Here is a 16,881-nt window from a genome sequence, read left to right as displayed (position 1 = left end):
CGGCTGTAAGCCTAAAGCTGGCTAGGTTGGCCCTGCCACTTTCTTTGAAGACCAGCTTTATGATGGAGCTATGCCAACTCTCTGGTACAATATCAGTTATTTGAACCTCTTTATATAAAGTAGCTAACATAATTGACCAGAACTGAGTGTATAATTTAAACATGGCTGTTATAGACCGTTTGGCCCTGGCTCTCCATATCGGCGTCCAGTAATGCGGACTTATTTTTTAACTTGGGCTGGTGAATAAAAGTTGCCTTCGTCGAGTTTAGTCAGAGTCCTTTCCTGCTTCTATCCTGCCATTGGACTTGACATCATAGCTTGTCAATGGATTGATGGTATCTTGCCTCTTGCCATGTTGATTGTTTTTGCAGTAATTGGCACCAGGGGCACATTGATTTATAGCAAATAAGTTGGTGAGGTAGGCTGCCCATAATTTCTCTGGTATGTTTGATTTATTTATCACCTTTGCTGGTCGGTTGAGCTGTTTATTGTCTCCCAGAATTTCCTTGGATTAGACTGCCTTGCGTTAAATATTAGTAATTTCCAAAATGCGTCCTTACTGGCTTTCTTTTTGTCCCAGAATTGCTTTTTGTATTCTTTCTTTAGCAGTTTCAGATGTTCCCATAGGGGAGACTGCCTAGTGGCTATTTTCAGTTGTCTGGTAATTTTCTTTCATTCTCCTCTTGGTGCAGCACATTTGGCAGGGGTATGCTGTCGATTTTTGCAAAGTTGATGGACCTGATATCGCTGGAGTGACTTGTGTCAACCAATCAGCACAAACATTTGTCCATGCTTCTATATGATTTTTCCTGTTGCTGTTGCTGTGAGCGATTAGGCTGTTAGCCAGGGATGCAAGATCTGCTATTGATTTGTTAATCCATTCCAATTGCTTTAGGTTAGTTGAGTTCATCGCACCTATTATTGCTGGAGCAAGGGTGTGAGTTTGAGGACCTAATCCCAGCAAATTCGTCTGGTATGAATAGTCACTGTCTATTGCATATCTGATCGAATACTGCTGAATCAATGCAATTAGCGGCAGAGAAGCAAATGTAAAGTCAATGATTCATCTAGAATTTGGGCTGTGATGGGTGTAGTTCAGACAAATATCATCTGCGATCCTTCCATTCAGGACCCTCCTTCCAAGAAATTCCAGAGTTGCCACAAATGTTTCCCCATTGAAATCTCGACCTTTGACTGTTGAACTTGATGGAGTCGGAACATTACAAAATGTGCTCAACGTTTAGCATGTCATCATCGTCTGGAGAGTAGATTACATTTGAATTAAAACCCCCCATCAGTATTATAACCCATATTGGATTAGCTTGCATATAACTGACCATTGTTGAGGGTATTGTTTCTAAGAGTATTTTGTCTTGGCTGAGTTTGGATGAAGTAGACATTGAGTAAAAGAAACGGGGGTCTTTTGTCTTTGGCCCATTTACTAAGTGTGATTATTTGGAAGCCTGGGTCTATGTGATGTAAATCATCCGTAGTAATATCTCATCTGAGTGATATGTAAACTGGTAGGGCTACTTTCGGTTTTTGATTACATTGTGATTTTATGGTCTTGATTTAGTAATGTGTAAAACCTTCTACTGGGAAGTCTGCCATTGCCCAGGTTTCTTGTAGATCGATGATATCAAACTTTTTCCAGTTCTGAGGGGAGCCATCTTGGAGCAAATATTTGGCTCCAGCTATGTTCCACAATAAAAGGTGCAGGCGTGTATGCTCCGATCCTGTTTCTTTCAAATGGGGAATTCAAGGATTCCTATAGGTGCTTAAGACTGAGGGGATCCACTTACACTGTGTGCATGTTGGCTTACTAGGCTGATCCTTATATGTCAACCCTGCTATTCCGTCAATGAATTACTTCATGTGCGTTGCAAGACCGATTGAACAGGGGATTCTGTGGGGGACTGAACTCTCTCTCACTGTGACAAGGGGAACGGGTATCCTGACACCTGGTGTCTCTTTAGTGTTATTCCCCATTTTTCAAAGATTTTGGTGAGGGTTTGGATTGATGTCACTGTGCCCTTTGAATCCCTAGTTGTTAGGGTAAGTTCTAATTGTATGGTGTTGTCATTTGCCAAGAATTCCACTGATTGTAAATCTGCAGATGTTATGTTTTTCAGCTCGGGGATTTATATTAGTAACGTCATTATTATTCTTCTGTTGAGGATATCCTTTTGCCCTTAAGTGATGTATGCTGGTCTAAACTGGATTTTACTATGCATGCTCCACTGATGGGGGTGTTTTTCAGGATGGAAGAGGGTTTTAGAACTCTAGTTTAATGTTCTACTATTGGTGGGTTTGGTGGCACAGTGATGTTTGGGGATTAAGCTATATCAAATTTGCTTTTGTAGTGTCAGCCCTTTTTTTAGGTATTGCTGTGCATGTTGAGCTATCTGCGATTGTCCAAAATTTGAGGTAGCTGGTTTACTCCTTGGATGCTCAGAGCATTTATGTAGATCCTTTGATCACAGCCATTGGTTTTGATGGTCATAATGTGTGGCTTGACAATGTGTGACTTCACGATATCTTGCAGCTCAGAATTTAAGTTGCTCCTGAGAAGGAAGTTTGGTAGAGTGAGCCAGTTGAGTATGAGACTTATTTTGGGTTGAGTCCAGGTTGTATGTGTTGTCATATTTGTATGAGTTAGGGACCTGCTCTGATGTATCACCCTGGTTAGCACGCCCTCTGCTTTTATTGACCCTACAGGGCTCTGCCGTACCTGATTTTGCATTTGCTGGGCTATGGATGGAGTATGCTTCAATTGTTTGTATTGTTTTATATCTGCAATTATTGACTTCCAGCAGTTGAGTTCCCTGCCTTCTACTTGCTTGGATTTTGGTAACTTCATTCGACGGGCGTGGTGTCTAATGAGCCTTGTGAGGCGGTGACCGTGTTTAATGTTGCATCAAGGCAACAGTTTAGTGTGCTAATGCATCGCCCCATTCTGTTTAGGTTGGACTGTGTTATGTCCTTATTTCTGACTAAAAACCTGGCAGTGAGTGACAGAAAAATAAGCAAATAATGATCCCCACATCCAGGGTAAAACCTCCCTGAATATGGGGGGGTTATTAGTGTTGTTCTTTTTCACCAACAAACCCCCACTTTAGAACCTTGTTTTTTAAAAACAGAAACATTGTTTGATGGATGGCCGTAAAAACTGACAATGGACGTCCACCAAACTTTTTGTACCTTGACAGGAACAGCCATGGCCGCAGTTTCTGTCATGGTACAGAGATCACTGCTAGGCCAACGCTGATCTCTGAATTTGCCAAACAGTAGTCTGTGAGGGCGACGGACATATTGTCTTCGGCCACACTGACTGATGGAGTACCATCCCCCAAACTCTAGATCAGGCTCTTAGTTGTCTGATGCACACTTTTCTTAACACATACTTCCTTGCACAAAACAATGCAACTAATTATGGCCAATAAAGCAATACATCCAATTGTGTATGCTACACATCCAGCGGAACTGCTACCATCATAGCTAATACTAATGGAGGTGCAATCAAAATTGAATATTTAGGTCATCAAGCATTATGCTAGGTAAATCAAGTGTTGAGCACACAGGACATCATCATATAAATAATTTAGTGACTTCATCATCTACCAATGTTAAAAAGTGAATTTCCCAAGCTTACAGTGCCTCACACTATACATGAAAATATCATTAAATACACAGTGAATCCCAAAACATTTGAACAATAATATACAAATCCATTATCTTGTATTGTTTTGAAAGTATGCAAAAAAAGCACATTTTGCTAATTTAAATGAAAAACTGTGTTTGTAGGGGACACGTTATTTCTTACCCTCCATCCGGGGGGCACTAGTTTTACCTCCAACTGTGGATGCACTTTGAGGTCTGTAAGATCACTGTTGCTGAGCCATGCAGATCCTTCCCTTATGCGGCAGTGGACATCTTCGGCTTGTCCTACATTGGCTCCTTCAAGTACTCCTTCTTGTAGCATGTTCCTTTTTTAAGGACACCTTCAGTGCCCCTTCTGAGCAGCTGGTTAGCTCTCTCCTTTAAAGCAGGGTCTATGAAGCTCCTTCTGGCAGTCTTTTTACTTAAGTGGCAGACAGGAGTTGGGGATTTCAATAGTTCAATGCTGAATATGGTTCTGGGCATTTTTGCCCTTTGGCTTACTGCACTCTGATTGGTTCAGGTAAGATCTTTTCAGAAGGTGTGAGCAGGATGTTGGGTTGGAGCTGGAAGTCTCCAAGCAGAAGAAACCCAAAACAAGGGCACAAAGGCAATCAAATCTTCCGCACCTAGCTACCTGTCAACTTGTGTATTGTGGTGACACGGTCACAATGATGAGACAGGAGACGTATCGTGTTCAAGTCTTGAGTCTATTGGCCACAGCATCCGTAGTCCAGCAGCAACTGACAAGAGTAGAATATAACTCGACCTGAAACCCCACACCACATTCCACATTCCAAAGGGAAGTTCTGGAATGTGGAATGTGTAAGAAATTATATCACCACAATACTCCCTTCCTTGCACATGGTACAGAAAGAAGCAATAAAAATACAGTAGCATAAAGAATGAAAAATAATAATAAAAAAAAGAACTAAGTGGTAAGCAAATGAAACTTAATACCAACATAAGCACATAGAAAGAATACAGAATCCGATTAATCCAAGCAGTTGAATCCACCAGGCAAGCTAAGGATGAAAAAGGTTAATCACAAAACCTGATGGGCTTGGTAATAGTGCGACCACTATGCCTCTGTTTGGGAAGATGAGCAACACCACAGGAAAACCTGACATCAACCTTATCACCAGAGGAAACAGCAGGTTCTGTGGGTGCTGGCAAAGAATTGTCTTAATTCATCTTCACCACTCTGCCCTTGTTTCACCATTCCTCGTGACACCTTCCACTACCACGGGTGCTCTGAATTTTGACCTCCATTTAGCAACATGAGTAGGATCTTTCAAGCACACCCCATCGTCTATAAGAAAATCTGACCTATTCAGTTGGACCCTGTACACTGCATCATACTGACTTTTCATTTTGGCTTGAAACTTCTCAACTGTGGGTCTCACAATCTTAACTACACACATCATCCGATCACTTTTAGCTTGAAACTCCCTCAACCGTTCAGGATATACTCTAGAGGCAGGCACATGCCAGCATGATTTCAAACAGAGACAGACCAGAAATAGCATTGGGACAAGACCTGTGTGACCACAACATGTCCTCCACAGCTTGGCACAACTCCACCTTGTTTTGCAAAGCCCACTGTATGCATTCCACCAGCGTGCAGTTAATTTTTTCTATGAGTCCATAGGCCTGGGGGTGATACAAAGCAATGCGTTTGTGTCTTATGGCATTGCTGTCCGGAAAATCCTTCATTTTCTTCAATACCAACTGGACTCCATTGTCAGAGACAATCTCTTTCGCACACCCTTCTCTTAAAAATAGATTTCTGAGAAATTTAACAACACCAGCGGTGTTGGGTTTCTCCACAAACTTCACCTCCCACCATTTGCTGTAGTAGTCTACAACTACAACAACAAATTTGAATTTGCGTGGCAATGTACTGAAAGGACCATGAAGTCAATTGCCAGTTTGGACCACACACTGACGGGTTGGAGAGGGACGGCTTCAGTTTTGTGGCCTTTATCGCTGTTGGCACACATGACACAAGCGCAAACGCTGGCTGTGATAGCATCATCCATGCCAGCCCACCAATAACTGTCTCTGATCTTCCTCTTGGTGATGGTCTGACCTAAGTGTCCCTCGTGACCACACAGGATGATTCTATCTCTCAGACCAACTGGGGGCACAAACTTGTCACCACGTACCAGCATCCCTTTTTTCTCGATGGAAAGTTTGTCAGCAACCTTAAAGTAAGCCTGCAAACAATAGGGCAAAGCTTTCTCCTTGGGCCAACCCCCCATAACACATTTCCTGATGCATTCAAGTTCCTCATCTTTTGCAGATTTATCAACCCACTCCTGTTCTGTGAAAGAGGTATCATGACAAACATCAATACTAGCAATTAAACACTCTTAATTGTCTTCATCCACATTAACGGGATAATCAGATATGCTAAGAGGAGAACGAGACAGATAGTCCGCCCTCGTGTTCTTCCCACCTGTGATGTATTCTTCACTGAAGTTATACTACAAAGTTTCAAGCTTAACCGAGCTAACCTGGGTGTATGATCTTTAATGACAGTGCCTCCAAGAATGCTGACTAAAGGTTTGTGGTCAGTCCTGAGAGTAAACTTTCTCCCTCAAATGAAACATTTGAAGCGTTCTACCACCCAACAACAGCCCAAAAGCTCTTTTTCAATGACCGAGAATACTTTTTTGTTTACTCTCAAAGATCTGGATGCAAACCCAACAGTCAATTCAGATGAGCCCTTCAGCTAAGGAATAGTGGCACCTAAGCCGTTGTTGCTGGCATCTACAGTGATAATGCACTCTTTGGAGGAGTCAAATGGTGCTAGAACACTAGCTGAGTCAATGTCGTTCTTCAAAGCCTGAAACTCATTCTAGAATGAATCCCCCAGTTCAAATGTTTTGTTCTTCTTTAACAGTTCTCTTAAATGGACAATGTTTGCTGAAAAGTTTTAATGAAATTTGAGTAGAATTCACAGAGTCCTAGGAACAACGCCACATGTTTCTTACTCTTGGAAGTAGATGCGTTAGTGATTGCTTCAACCAGTCCAGGGCTTGGCTTTACGTCCATCTCAGAGATTATGTGTCCCAAATACTCAATGTTTTTGTTAGTGAATTCCAATTTTCTGAGGTTGGCGACAATCCCGAACTTTTTCAGACTCTCTAACACAGCATGCATGCGTCTATCATGACTGGCAATATCTTCACCAGCAACAAGTACATCCTCCTGGAGTGTCACAATCCCTTTTAAAACATTCTCAAGCACACTCTGGAGAACGGAAGCCGCTGATGCCAAACCGAAAGGCATCCTATTGAATTGATATGTGCCCACTGGCGACACGAAAGTTGTGAAGTGACGTGAAGACAGGCAGACGCCAGATCAATCTTTGAAAAAAAACTTGGCCCCTGCATAAGTGCTGATGATGTCATCAATGCAGGGTAGGGAATGGGAATCTACCCAAATGGCACTGTTAAGCATCCTAAGGTCTATGCAGACTCTCAATTGGCCATTCTTTTTCCTGGCAATGACCAAAGGAGATAACCACAAGGAGGACTCAATCGGTTCAATCACACCATCCGCACACATTTGTTTGAGTATGTCAGCTAACTCATCACGAACACTGAATGGTACATTTCTTAATTTGTACTTGACTGGGGTGACATCACTTTGGACCTTGATCCTCTGCTTGAATCCTTCAATCTTACCAAACTTGTCACTGAAGACTTAACCAAACAAACCAGTCAACTTGGTGCTAGGATCAGTTGCATCAGAGTCCCTATCAGTGGGGACACCATTGGTGACCAAGGAAACCTGAACCTTCCTCGCAGGCCTAAGCACCATCCTGAAAAGACCCTGATGGTACCAACCAAGAATGTTCAAGCCTTTCTTGGCAACGTACACTTTGCCAAAAAGTGTGCAGGTTTTAAACCTCAAATGACACTTAGAATACCCAGACAGTTCAATCTTCTTGCCATCATAAGTCACAGAATTCCTGTCTGGCTGGAGTAATTCCCGGGTACCCAAAACCTCCTGGAACAATTCATCAGTCACCATTGTCATCCTTGCACCAGAATCAATAGGCAGTCTCAACACCTTGCCATCAACCCTGATGTCTTCATAAGGATCAACGCAGTTTGACTCACCACCCTGGACAACTAGCACTAAATCTCTCCCCTTGATCTGTTCTTCTTCAGAGCTGTCATACAATTCACCATCCGGTGTAGCGTTGACCTTATCCTTGGAGGACTGACAAACTTTGGCAAAATGGCCAATTGTGCCACAGATCCTGCATTTAACATTCTTAGCTGGACATGGTTGACCATTTGGACCATGATTAGAATATCCACACCTTAAACAAATGTTTTTCTGGCTGAAGAACCCCCTTTGGATTCTTTCCTCTTAGTGGTCTCCTTGGAATAGACATTTTGCTTGGTACTGCTATCATCATTCACAACAGACACACCACTAGATTCCCTACACGCTACTTCCTTGCAAGCCTTGCGTGATACTTCAATGCTTTTCACTACGTCAATGGTTTCTGTTAAAGTGGGATTTCTCATAGTGAGTAGTTTCTCTTGAACCTTTTTATACCAGCAACGTACCACTATCTGATCAAGGATAAGTTGAGACGTAAAGTTCTCAAACTCACACTCTGCAGCTAACATACGTAAAACTGCTACATATTTGTCAATGGACTCATCCTGCAATTGCTCCCTAGTGAAGAATTTGTGCCTGTTTATCAAACTAGGTTGAACATCGAATAGTTTTTCTATTTTTTTTTACAGCCAACTCATAGTCATCCAACTCATCATCATCCTGCTGTAATTGGAATGGTGGCAAATGCTCATAAGTGGACTGACCCTCAAACCCCAGATTGTGTTCCAATAAGAATCTTTTACGTTCTGGGAGGTACCTATTGCCCCCAATGGCTCCCAGGTACTTTGTGAAATCCCTGTACCAATTCCTCCAATGGATGGGTGGATCACCAGGGGATTGGAGAACAGGGGGAGGAGCATTGACATTCTGCAAGGAGGCCATGAGGGATAGAACACCAGAAAAACCAAAATGGAATAATGAGTTTGCACTTAAGTAGAGTTACACAAGAACCGCAATAAACCAAAATTACTAGTCTGGACAAATCATACTCCATTTGTCGGTGAATCACAGATGATGCACAAATTCGCAAGTACCTTGAACAAGAAAAAACTGGAATTCACGTGTTCATCACGGAATCGCAATTCTCAGCTTCCAAAGTTGATTTGTTTGCGTGTGCATGTCACGGATGCCCTTCATGCACACAGTGAAACGCAGCAAATGTGTGCGCATCACAGACCCGTAAAACCCTCAAGGTGTTACGCACCTCAATGTGTGCGTTTCACAGAAGCTTTGACCACTGGCGAGCTGGGTTTGGAAGAGGAACTCATCGGTGAGTCAGCATGTATGCCAGGGAGAGACTGCCAATCCCGAAACAATCCAGAATGACTGCCAACCTTTCGTAAGACGAGTGAGGACATGAAGACATTGGTGAACCCAAACCAGTACTGCTGCTGAAGAGGAAAATGTGAAGATACTGCCGAACCCGATCCAATATGGCCGCTGACGTTAGTAGAGGGAGAACGTGATGACGCTGGAGTTCTCTGACGCTGGAGTTCTCCATGCGCCTGCTCTCCTCTCCCTTCATGACGACAACCGACAAAGGAACAGAGTGAAGATGACATGATGGAATGCTGCCTGAGCAGCCAGGTGCATGAGTGGCTCGTCTGACCGGGTGAGCGCTCGTGCAATAAGGAGGCACGTGGAAGAGGGGACACTCACTATCTGAAATGGTTGTAGTCTATGGCGCGTGAAGCGGATGAGCATAAATGTCGCGCCTCCCGATTGAAATTTGGGTACGTTCCACTCGCCGCCGAGTACACACACCTAAATCCTCGATTTCAAACTCGCGGGAAGTTTCACTGCAAGTCACAAAAAGGGCATAACGAGCAAACAAACACTGGCCTGTAAGTTTTGTTTTCTTTCTCCATGACGTTTCCAAAAGGATCATGTTCTGCCAGGAATATGAGCTGCACTGCGACAGAAGTGCGTGGCTTCTTCACTGTGGCCAAATCGTCAACAAATTATGGTGACACGGTCACAATGATGAGACAGGAGACGTACCTGGCCACAGTGTCTGAAGTTCAGCAGAAACTGACAAAATGAGAACATAACTCGACCTCAAACCTCACACCACATTCCACATTCCAGAGGGGCAGTTCTGGAATGTGGAATGTGTAAGTATTGACATCACCACAAATATCTTTTGGGACGGCTCAGCGATTCACATCTGCAGTCTGAGCTCTCTGTCCAATTCTCCATCTCAGTTACCACTTGAATACAACATTTGCAAAAAAAAGTAATTGTGGCTATGTCATACATACTCCATATAAGAATTCTCTACACATACCAACTGGTGCACTTATGTGACATGCAACATTATTAATATTATTATTATTAGGAGCTTATAAAGCGCACTTATACCCGAGGGTGTCCTGGCGCTGACAAACTGAGCATCCCTGGAGAGCGAGTGTCTAATCCCTGAACAACCAGGTCTTCAATCCCCTCCTGAAAGAGAGAAGTTCCTCCGCCTTCCTAATGTGTGCTGGCAGACAGTTCCATGCGGTGGCCGCACCATAGGAGAACAGCTTTCCTCCCCAGCTGGCCTTTTTTGTCCTGGGCACCACCACTAAATTGCCCTCCATGGAGCGCAATGCCTTCCCTGGCACATATGGCTTGAAACAAGCCCTCAAAAACTCTGGGCCAGTGCCTTTCAATGCCTTAAAAACCGTACACAAGGCCTTGAATTGAGAACGTCTGTGTATCAGGAGCCAATGAAGTTTCCTCATTCCTTCTCTGACTGAGGCATGCTTAGGCGTGCCTGTCAACAGTCTCGCTGCTGCGTTTTGCACCATCTGCAGTCTGTACAGGTGTTTCTTTTTCAAATTGAGGTACAAACTATTACAGTAGTCTAGGCGCGACAGGATGAGAGCTGAAACTGCTACATGTCCCACATAGATGGCTAAAGGACCCAGTTACAGGGGATTTGCAGACTATTTTTAAAAAAAGTGTCAGGCCAGTAGTTGACTATGATTGGCATGGAGAGATAAAAGACCTACAGTGCCATTATAAATGGTATAGCTGTCATCACTGTCAGTCATCTATTGCCCGACAAACTAGCAGTAGTCAAACTTGACAAAGAGGGCACACAAGTGGTGGCTCGATAGACAACAGAGCCTGCCTCTGGGACTCAATCTGAGTCACAAAAGTGCATTCATCACATGTATATGATTATTGTGTGTGCTGAGCCAGCTGTGAGAAAGCTACAGCTTGCTATGGTGTATTTGAGGCAGGGGTGTATGCTGCCCAGGGCCATACACATGATATTTCTCCATTCCATGGAAATGCAACAGTAGAAAATTAAAGTAAGACACATTTAGAACATACACATGAGGTACAAGCATTGAAAAGCTGTGGTGATAAAACAGGCTCTCTTTCAGTTCAGGTCAAGTGGTCCTTTGTAGTTGGAAAGACACAGTGAAAAAGACAGAAGCATTTAGTAAGAGAGAAATACATCACTTCGCAGAGCCAAGTCATGAATGGCAGCACCACAAGCCAATGCTCGAAAGAGGCTGGTTGAAAAAAGCCAATCGTTGATTGAGGTAGACCCAAAGCCTCCGGTAAGATTACTGGTAACAATAGGACAGTTTGACATCTGTGCTGTGAAAACAGACCTAAAAACAGGAAAGAACTATAGTAAACTACTTTGAGAAAAAAAGGTGGGCCCCATGATATAGCAAGAGACTAGGAAGAATAAGGCGGCATTACGGACAAGACTCCATTCGCATTGCCCTTATATAGGCATAAGATCCCAGTCCTTATTTAGGCATTAGCCAGGCTATCCAAATACAGGCATGGTCACCTACATCCGTCCACCCCAACGTCACAACAAGTTCTTAGAAACCAGACCCTTAAGCTCTTGGGAGTTTCCCTAGCCCAGGATTATTGATTTCTCCAAGAACTCATTTATTATGCATGAACCGCTATTCCTTAAGGGTTCATTCCTGACATCTTCCTTTGCCCGACTTTACGTCAATGCTAACATTCCCAGGCACCTACCAGGTATAAATATACCTTCCCTTGCCCAAGCAAGGAGGAGGAGACCTCGACTTTAGAGGAGCCCGTGTCCCGGCCTGACGCACTGACAAGAGACGCTGTCATGACTGCTCACAGAGAATCCAGCTTCCAGTGTTCTGACTCCCTTCGCGGGGTGTTAGAGTTCGAGACCTTGAAAGAGATTCCCACCTCTCTCGTACTCAAGGTATGGAGCTGACTAGAACCTAGAGGGACTCTTGGTATACTATACTAAACTATAGAATAACATCCTATAGAATACAACACCTACTTCTTACATAGTACTACACTTAGGATAGGTACACTGGGTTAGAACTAGTTAGAGAAGCATCTTATGAGTACTCGCATTTTTAGCCTATGTTATTTATGTATATGAATATATGTGTCATAGCTAAAAGATAATGCTAGTGCAGTATTATTTCTTTCTACTGCTTACGCTGTACATAATATATCTTGCATACTGTCTTTTGATTATAACAGCTCATATCTCTTACACGAGAAACAAGACTGTTCAATAATTGCTTTTACTGAAACGCCCATCTATTCTTTCTGTGTAAACTCTGAAGAAACTAAGCATGCACGATTAGCTGAGTGAAACTTATCTGTTGTGTCCACGATTCTGAGTGTGTTCCGATTCTAAAGGGAAACAAAGTTGTCATGTTTATGCGGTTGCCAGAAACTACTCCCTTCTTGTTTACCAGGAGTTTCTAGTGGCCTCTGAGTTAGCTGGTACAAATTAATTAAAGTTTAATCTACTCGATAGGGGCATATTGACCTCAGTTCTATGCCATATCTATAGGGTATAATATTCCAATGAGCAGAGCCTATTAGGGAAATAGGAACAACACTACCTGGCGCCAAAACGTTTGGTAAGGCACTAATTTGATGCTAGATACTGAGTTACTCAGTCGGGCTTTTCTCAGAGACCCCTACTCACACACTCCATAAGACGTCTGGAGTGGGTACGGTTAAGTATCCACCACAGCTGAATAGGACAAAAATCCTATATATTGGCTGTTTGGTTTGTTCAACGTTGAAGGATACAGTGTTCCAATATATTGTGCAACTTATCTTTGTTTCCTTGAAACTTGTTCTTCATTTTTCAAAAACAATGTTCCAGAACGGGGATAATGCTGAGACTGATCCAGTCGTAACAGCTTTAAAATTTTACAGGTTTAAATGAAACCGATGAGGGTGTTCTAAACATCCCTCCAAACTTAAGGAAAGCCATCACTCTAAAACGTATAAAACACGGCCTAACACCAAGAGGTGGTAGAGCAGTTTGCATGATAGAGACACACAAATCTTTTCAGACAGAGGTATTCTATTCATGGATTGTATTCCCAGAATCAAATCCAGTAACAAAAGTATTTTACTTCTTTAAAGAAGATGAACCACCTGAGGAATATATTCCTTTAGAGGATATTAAAATTCCACTCACATACCAGGAGCATAATCTCTGGTTTAAAGGCGCCCTAAAACATCACAAAAACATTACCAGGCTTGGTCCACTATGTAGACCAGGAGCAACATGGCCGATTTTACCCGGCTGCACACCTCATTCTGACATCGAAAAGATGTCAGACGAGGAATTACTTACTCAACTACAAGAGTTAATACAAATATATAGACAATTAGCCCAATATGTCATGCAGACATTCACAGTCCAACCACCAATAACCATTCCAAATCAAACCCCTCAGCAAGGGTATACACTAAAAATTACTACACAGACTTTACACGCAGTCATGGGTAAAATGCCCATAAAACGTGAACAAATTCCATTCTGGATAGCTAAAAAAATTACTCAAATCGAAGCATTTCCTAATACTAGCCCTTATGAGAAACACAGAATTCTAACAATCTGTTCACCAATGGGGATCACATCACAACTGGCAGACTGCACCACTTGGGGCACAGTCTGTGCTGCCATCTATACTAAAACACGTGGTGTTCTGTCAATTGCAGTAATACCAGATGTCCTGAAACAAATTCAAAACGAATACAGGGCAGAGCATGATCTGAATTTAGGTATGAAATTACTGAAAAACTTCGACCAGGTCTCAACAATAATATTATCTAATGTTAAAGGGGAGGCAGCATCAGTGGCGATCCGCCAACACTTAAGGGAATTTGATGCAACAGAACATCAACATGAACTACCCAGAATAATAGAAAAATCTTATGCAGAATTAGGCAGAGACAGTTTGGGTGGAAAACCTTTGAAGCCAAAACTGTCTGAAGGTCCTGAGAAGGACTCTAATATTCAAAATCCTACATCTTCTAAAAAGAAGTGGGGAAATAATAAACAAAATTCAAAAGAGAAACGTTCTCAATCCTAAGGTAGGTCTCCTCAAAAGGAGCCCTCTGAAAGGAGGTATAACCTCAGGAATAGGGATACTTTAAGAAAATCTGACAGGTATCAAGATACTGATACACGTTCCTCTCGTACCTTTCAGATATCGTCACAGACATCAGAAAGACGAAGACGGTCAGATCACAAAGAAGAACGCGTGAAGTCCAAAGACGATAGCAGGTCTGAAGATCAGACATGCAGAGAATACTGAGAACACAGCTCAAGAACAGAGAATGGGCTCAGGCAATGCTGGACAGTACAGCAGAAGTAACAATAGCTCACCAGAACCTAAAGGAACTTCTGGAGATAGTGGACATGAATGAGTACATCACAGTAGAGACTGTAGACACCAGGGTTAGTACTCCACAAAAGTTATATGAAATAACACTCCGAATGGAAGGAGACATACCAAGAAAAGGGAAAGCACTCTTTTGGGAGAAACTTCCATGGGGTTATGAAATACTTCTAGCAGAACAGGACTGGCCACCAAAATGTGTTAGGGAGTGCCCACATGGCGAGGACATCATTATGCCAGCCTTCTCCAACCATATTCCAATTCACCTAAAATATACTTATGCCAGGAAATGGGCAGTAGCCCAGGCCCCAGCAATATACAAATCATGTAGGATGGGCTGAGGACTCACCTCACCACAAAATACAGCTAAAAAATCAACCTACTGCACAAAGGCAGTACCCAATAAAGCAAACAAGTCAGGGAGATCTTAGATCAACTTGACTACCAAGGGGCGATTGAAACATGCACCTCCTCAATGAACAATCCTTTGTTTCCTGTATCCAAACCAGACAATACATATTGTCTAGTTTTGGATTCCAGACACTTGAACATGTGTTTCAAAACATTTGCAGTGCAAAATGAACATAGTACAGCATTAATGATTAACATTGTGCGTAAAAAATATGAAACCACATTGGACATTTCAAATGGTTTCTTTTGTCAAAACATAGCACCTGAAAGCAGGTACTTAACAGATTTCTCAATAATGGGGACCCAGCGTCAATTTTGTAGACTCCCACAAGGGTTCAAAAACAGCCTGGGGTTATTCTCAGCAAGGGTAACAGAGTTACTACAAATTTACGATAACGAGGCATTGTCATATGTCGATGACATCTATCTGACAGATGATGACCTAGATAGGCACTTGAACTGGGTGAATAACATTATACTGGGCTTCGCCTCTGAGGGGTATAAATTCAACTTTAAACAATCCAGAATTGCCCATCTCAATGTCCTTTTCCTACGATGTGAGCTTTCAGGTGAAGGCAAGAGCCTGGCAGCTAACTTTTTAGAAAAGTGTGCGCTGCTCCAACCTCCAAAAAATACTGAAAAATGTACAATCCATCTTGGCTTTCCTAAATTTTGGAAGAACTTACATTCTAAATTACGCAGAAAGAGTTAAACCTCTCTACGAATTAATCAAACATGATTTTTCAACAAAACATTGGACACAGGAACACACAGAAATCCTGCGTTCACTCCAAGCTAACATGTTAGCAACAAATCATTTAAATAAACGCAATTTAGTGATCCGAATAATTTCGTGTCAATGCGGAGTCACCTATTTTACATTTAATGAGGGTGAAAAAATACCAATAGCATACAAATCACATTTGCATACACAAGCAGAAATGTGCTTCACTTCAACAGAAAAGATACTGACAGCAGTTCAAACCGCTGTAGCAAAAGAAAAAGCACTAGCTCAGGGGAAAAGCATTATTGTCGTGACTTCAGTACCAGCCTTAGAGGCGGTCACAAAAACGAGCATTCTGAATGCAAAAGCTTTACATCCTAGATGGATACAATGGATTAATTCTCTTGCTACAACAGATGTTAAATATGTTTTTGATCCTGATTTTAAAACACAAGCGTTCCTGCAATATGAACATGAATGTCCTCTGCCCACTGAAATTCTGCCTCTCGATCAGTACGAATTTTTCTAATTTATACTGACGGATCAGCACAACCCACTACAGGGAGTAAGCAAGCTTACAGTGCAGCGTGCGCAATCGTTAAAGGTCGCATGCGCGATGGTATCTTCAGACCAATGGTCACAAAAACTCAATCTCTAGGAGATTGTACAGCTCAGCGAGCTGAACTACAAGCATTCAAACTGGCACTTGAAAATACAGATCGTGAATTCCCCACACTTATAGTGTGCGACCCCTTTTACTGTGTCCAGTCATATAGTGAATCTTTACAAAATTGGCTTCAAAATGGATTCAAAGATGCAAAAGGTGGCACAATAAAGCATAAAACGCTTTAGGAACAAGTAGTTCAGTTGAGAAACGAACCAACAAAAGCTCACGTGATACACACGCTGAGTCATCAACGTGAAGGCATTCACGTTGCAGGGAATTCATTGGAAGATGAAGCCGCAAAGGGGTCTGTACAAACGACTTCCTTAGCTGCGATCACTCGTTCAAAAACGAGAATAGACAGTGAGATATTGTTGACTGTCAATGTTTCAAGCAAAGACAGTGGTGCAGCGTTACCTAATAAATTTCCACTCAAGTACTCTTATGTAATTGATGCGAACAACGTTCCTTTTGCTCGAATCCCTGGAGTGGGGGATTGGGTAATTCCAAATATGGAACGTAGAGCAGATTTGATTTATGAAGCACATCTGGGGGAGCGTCTGTCACATCAGGGAATCTCTAAAACAATATTAACATTAAAAGAGTTGTACTGGTGG

This window comes from Triturus cristatus, chromosome 3_2, assembly GCF_964204655.1.
Source record: "Triturus cristatus chromosome 3_2, aTriCri1.1, whole genome shotgun sequence".
NCBI classification, from domain to species: domain Eukaryota; kingdom Metazoa; phylum Chordata; class Amphibia; order Caudata; family Salamandridae; genus Triturus; species Triturus cristatus.
The sequence above is the reverse complement of the archived record's forward strand: the minus strand, read 5'-3'. Positions refer to the sequence as shown.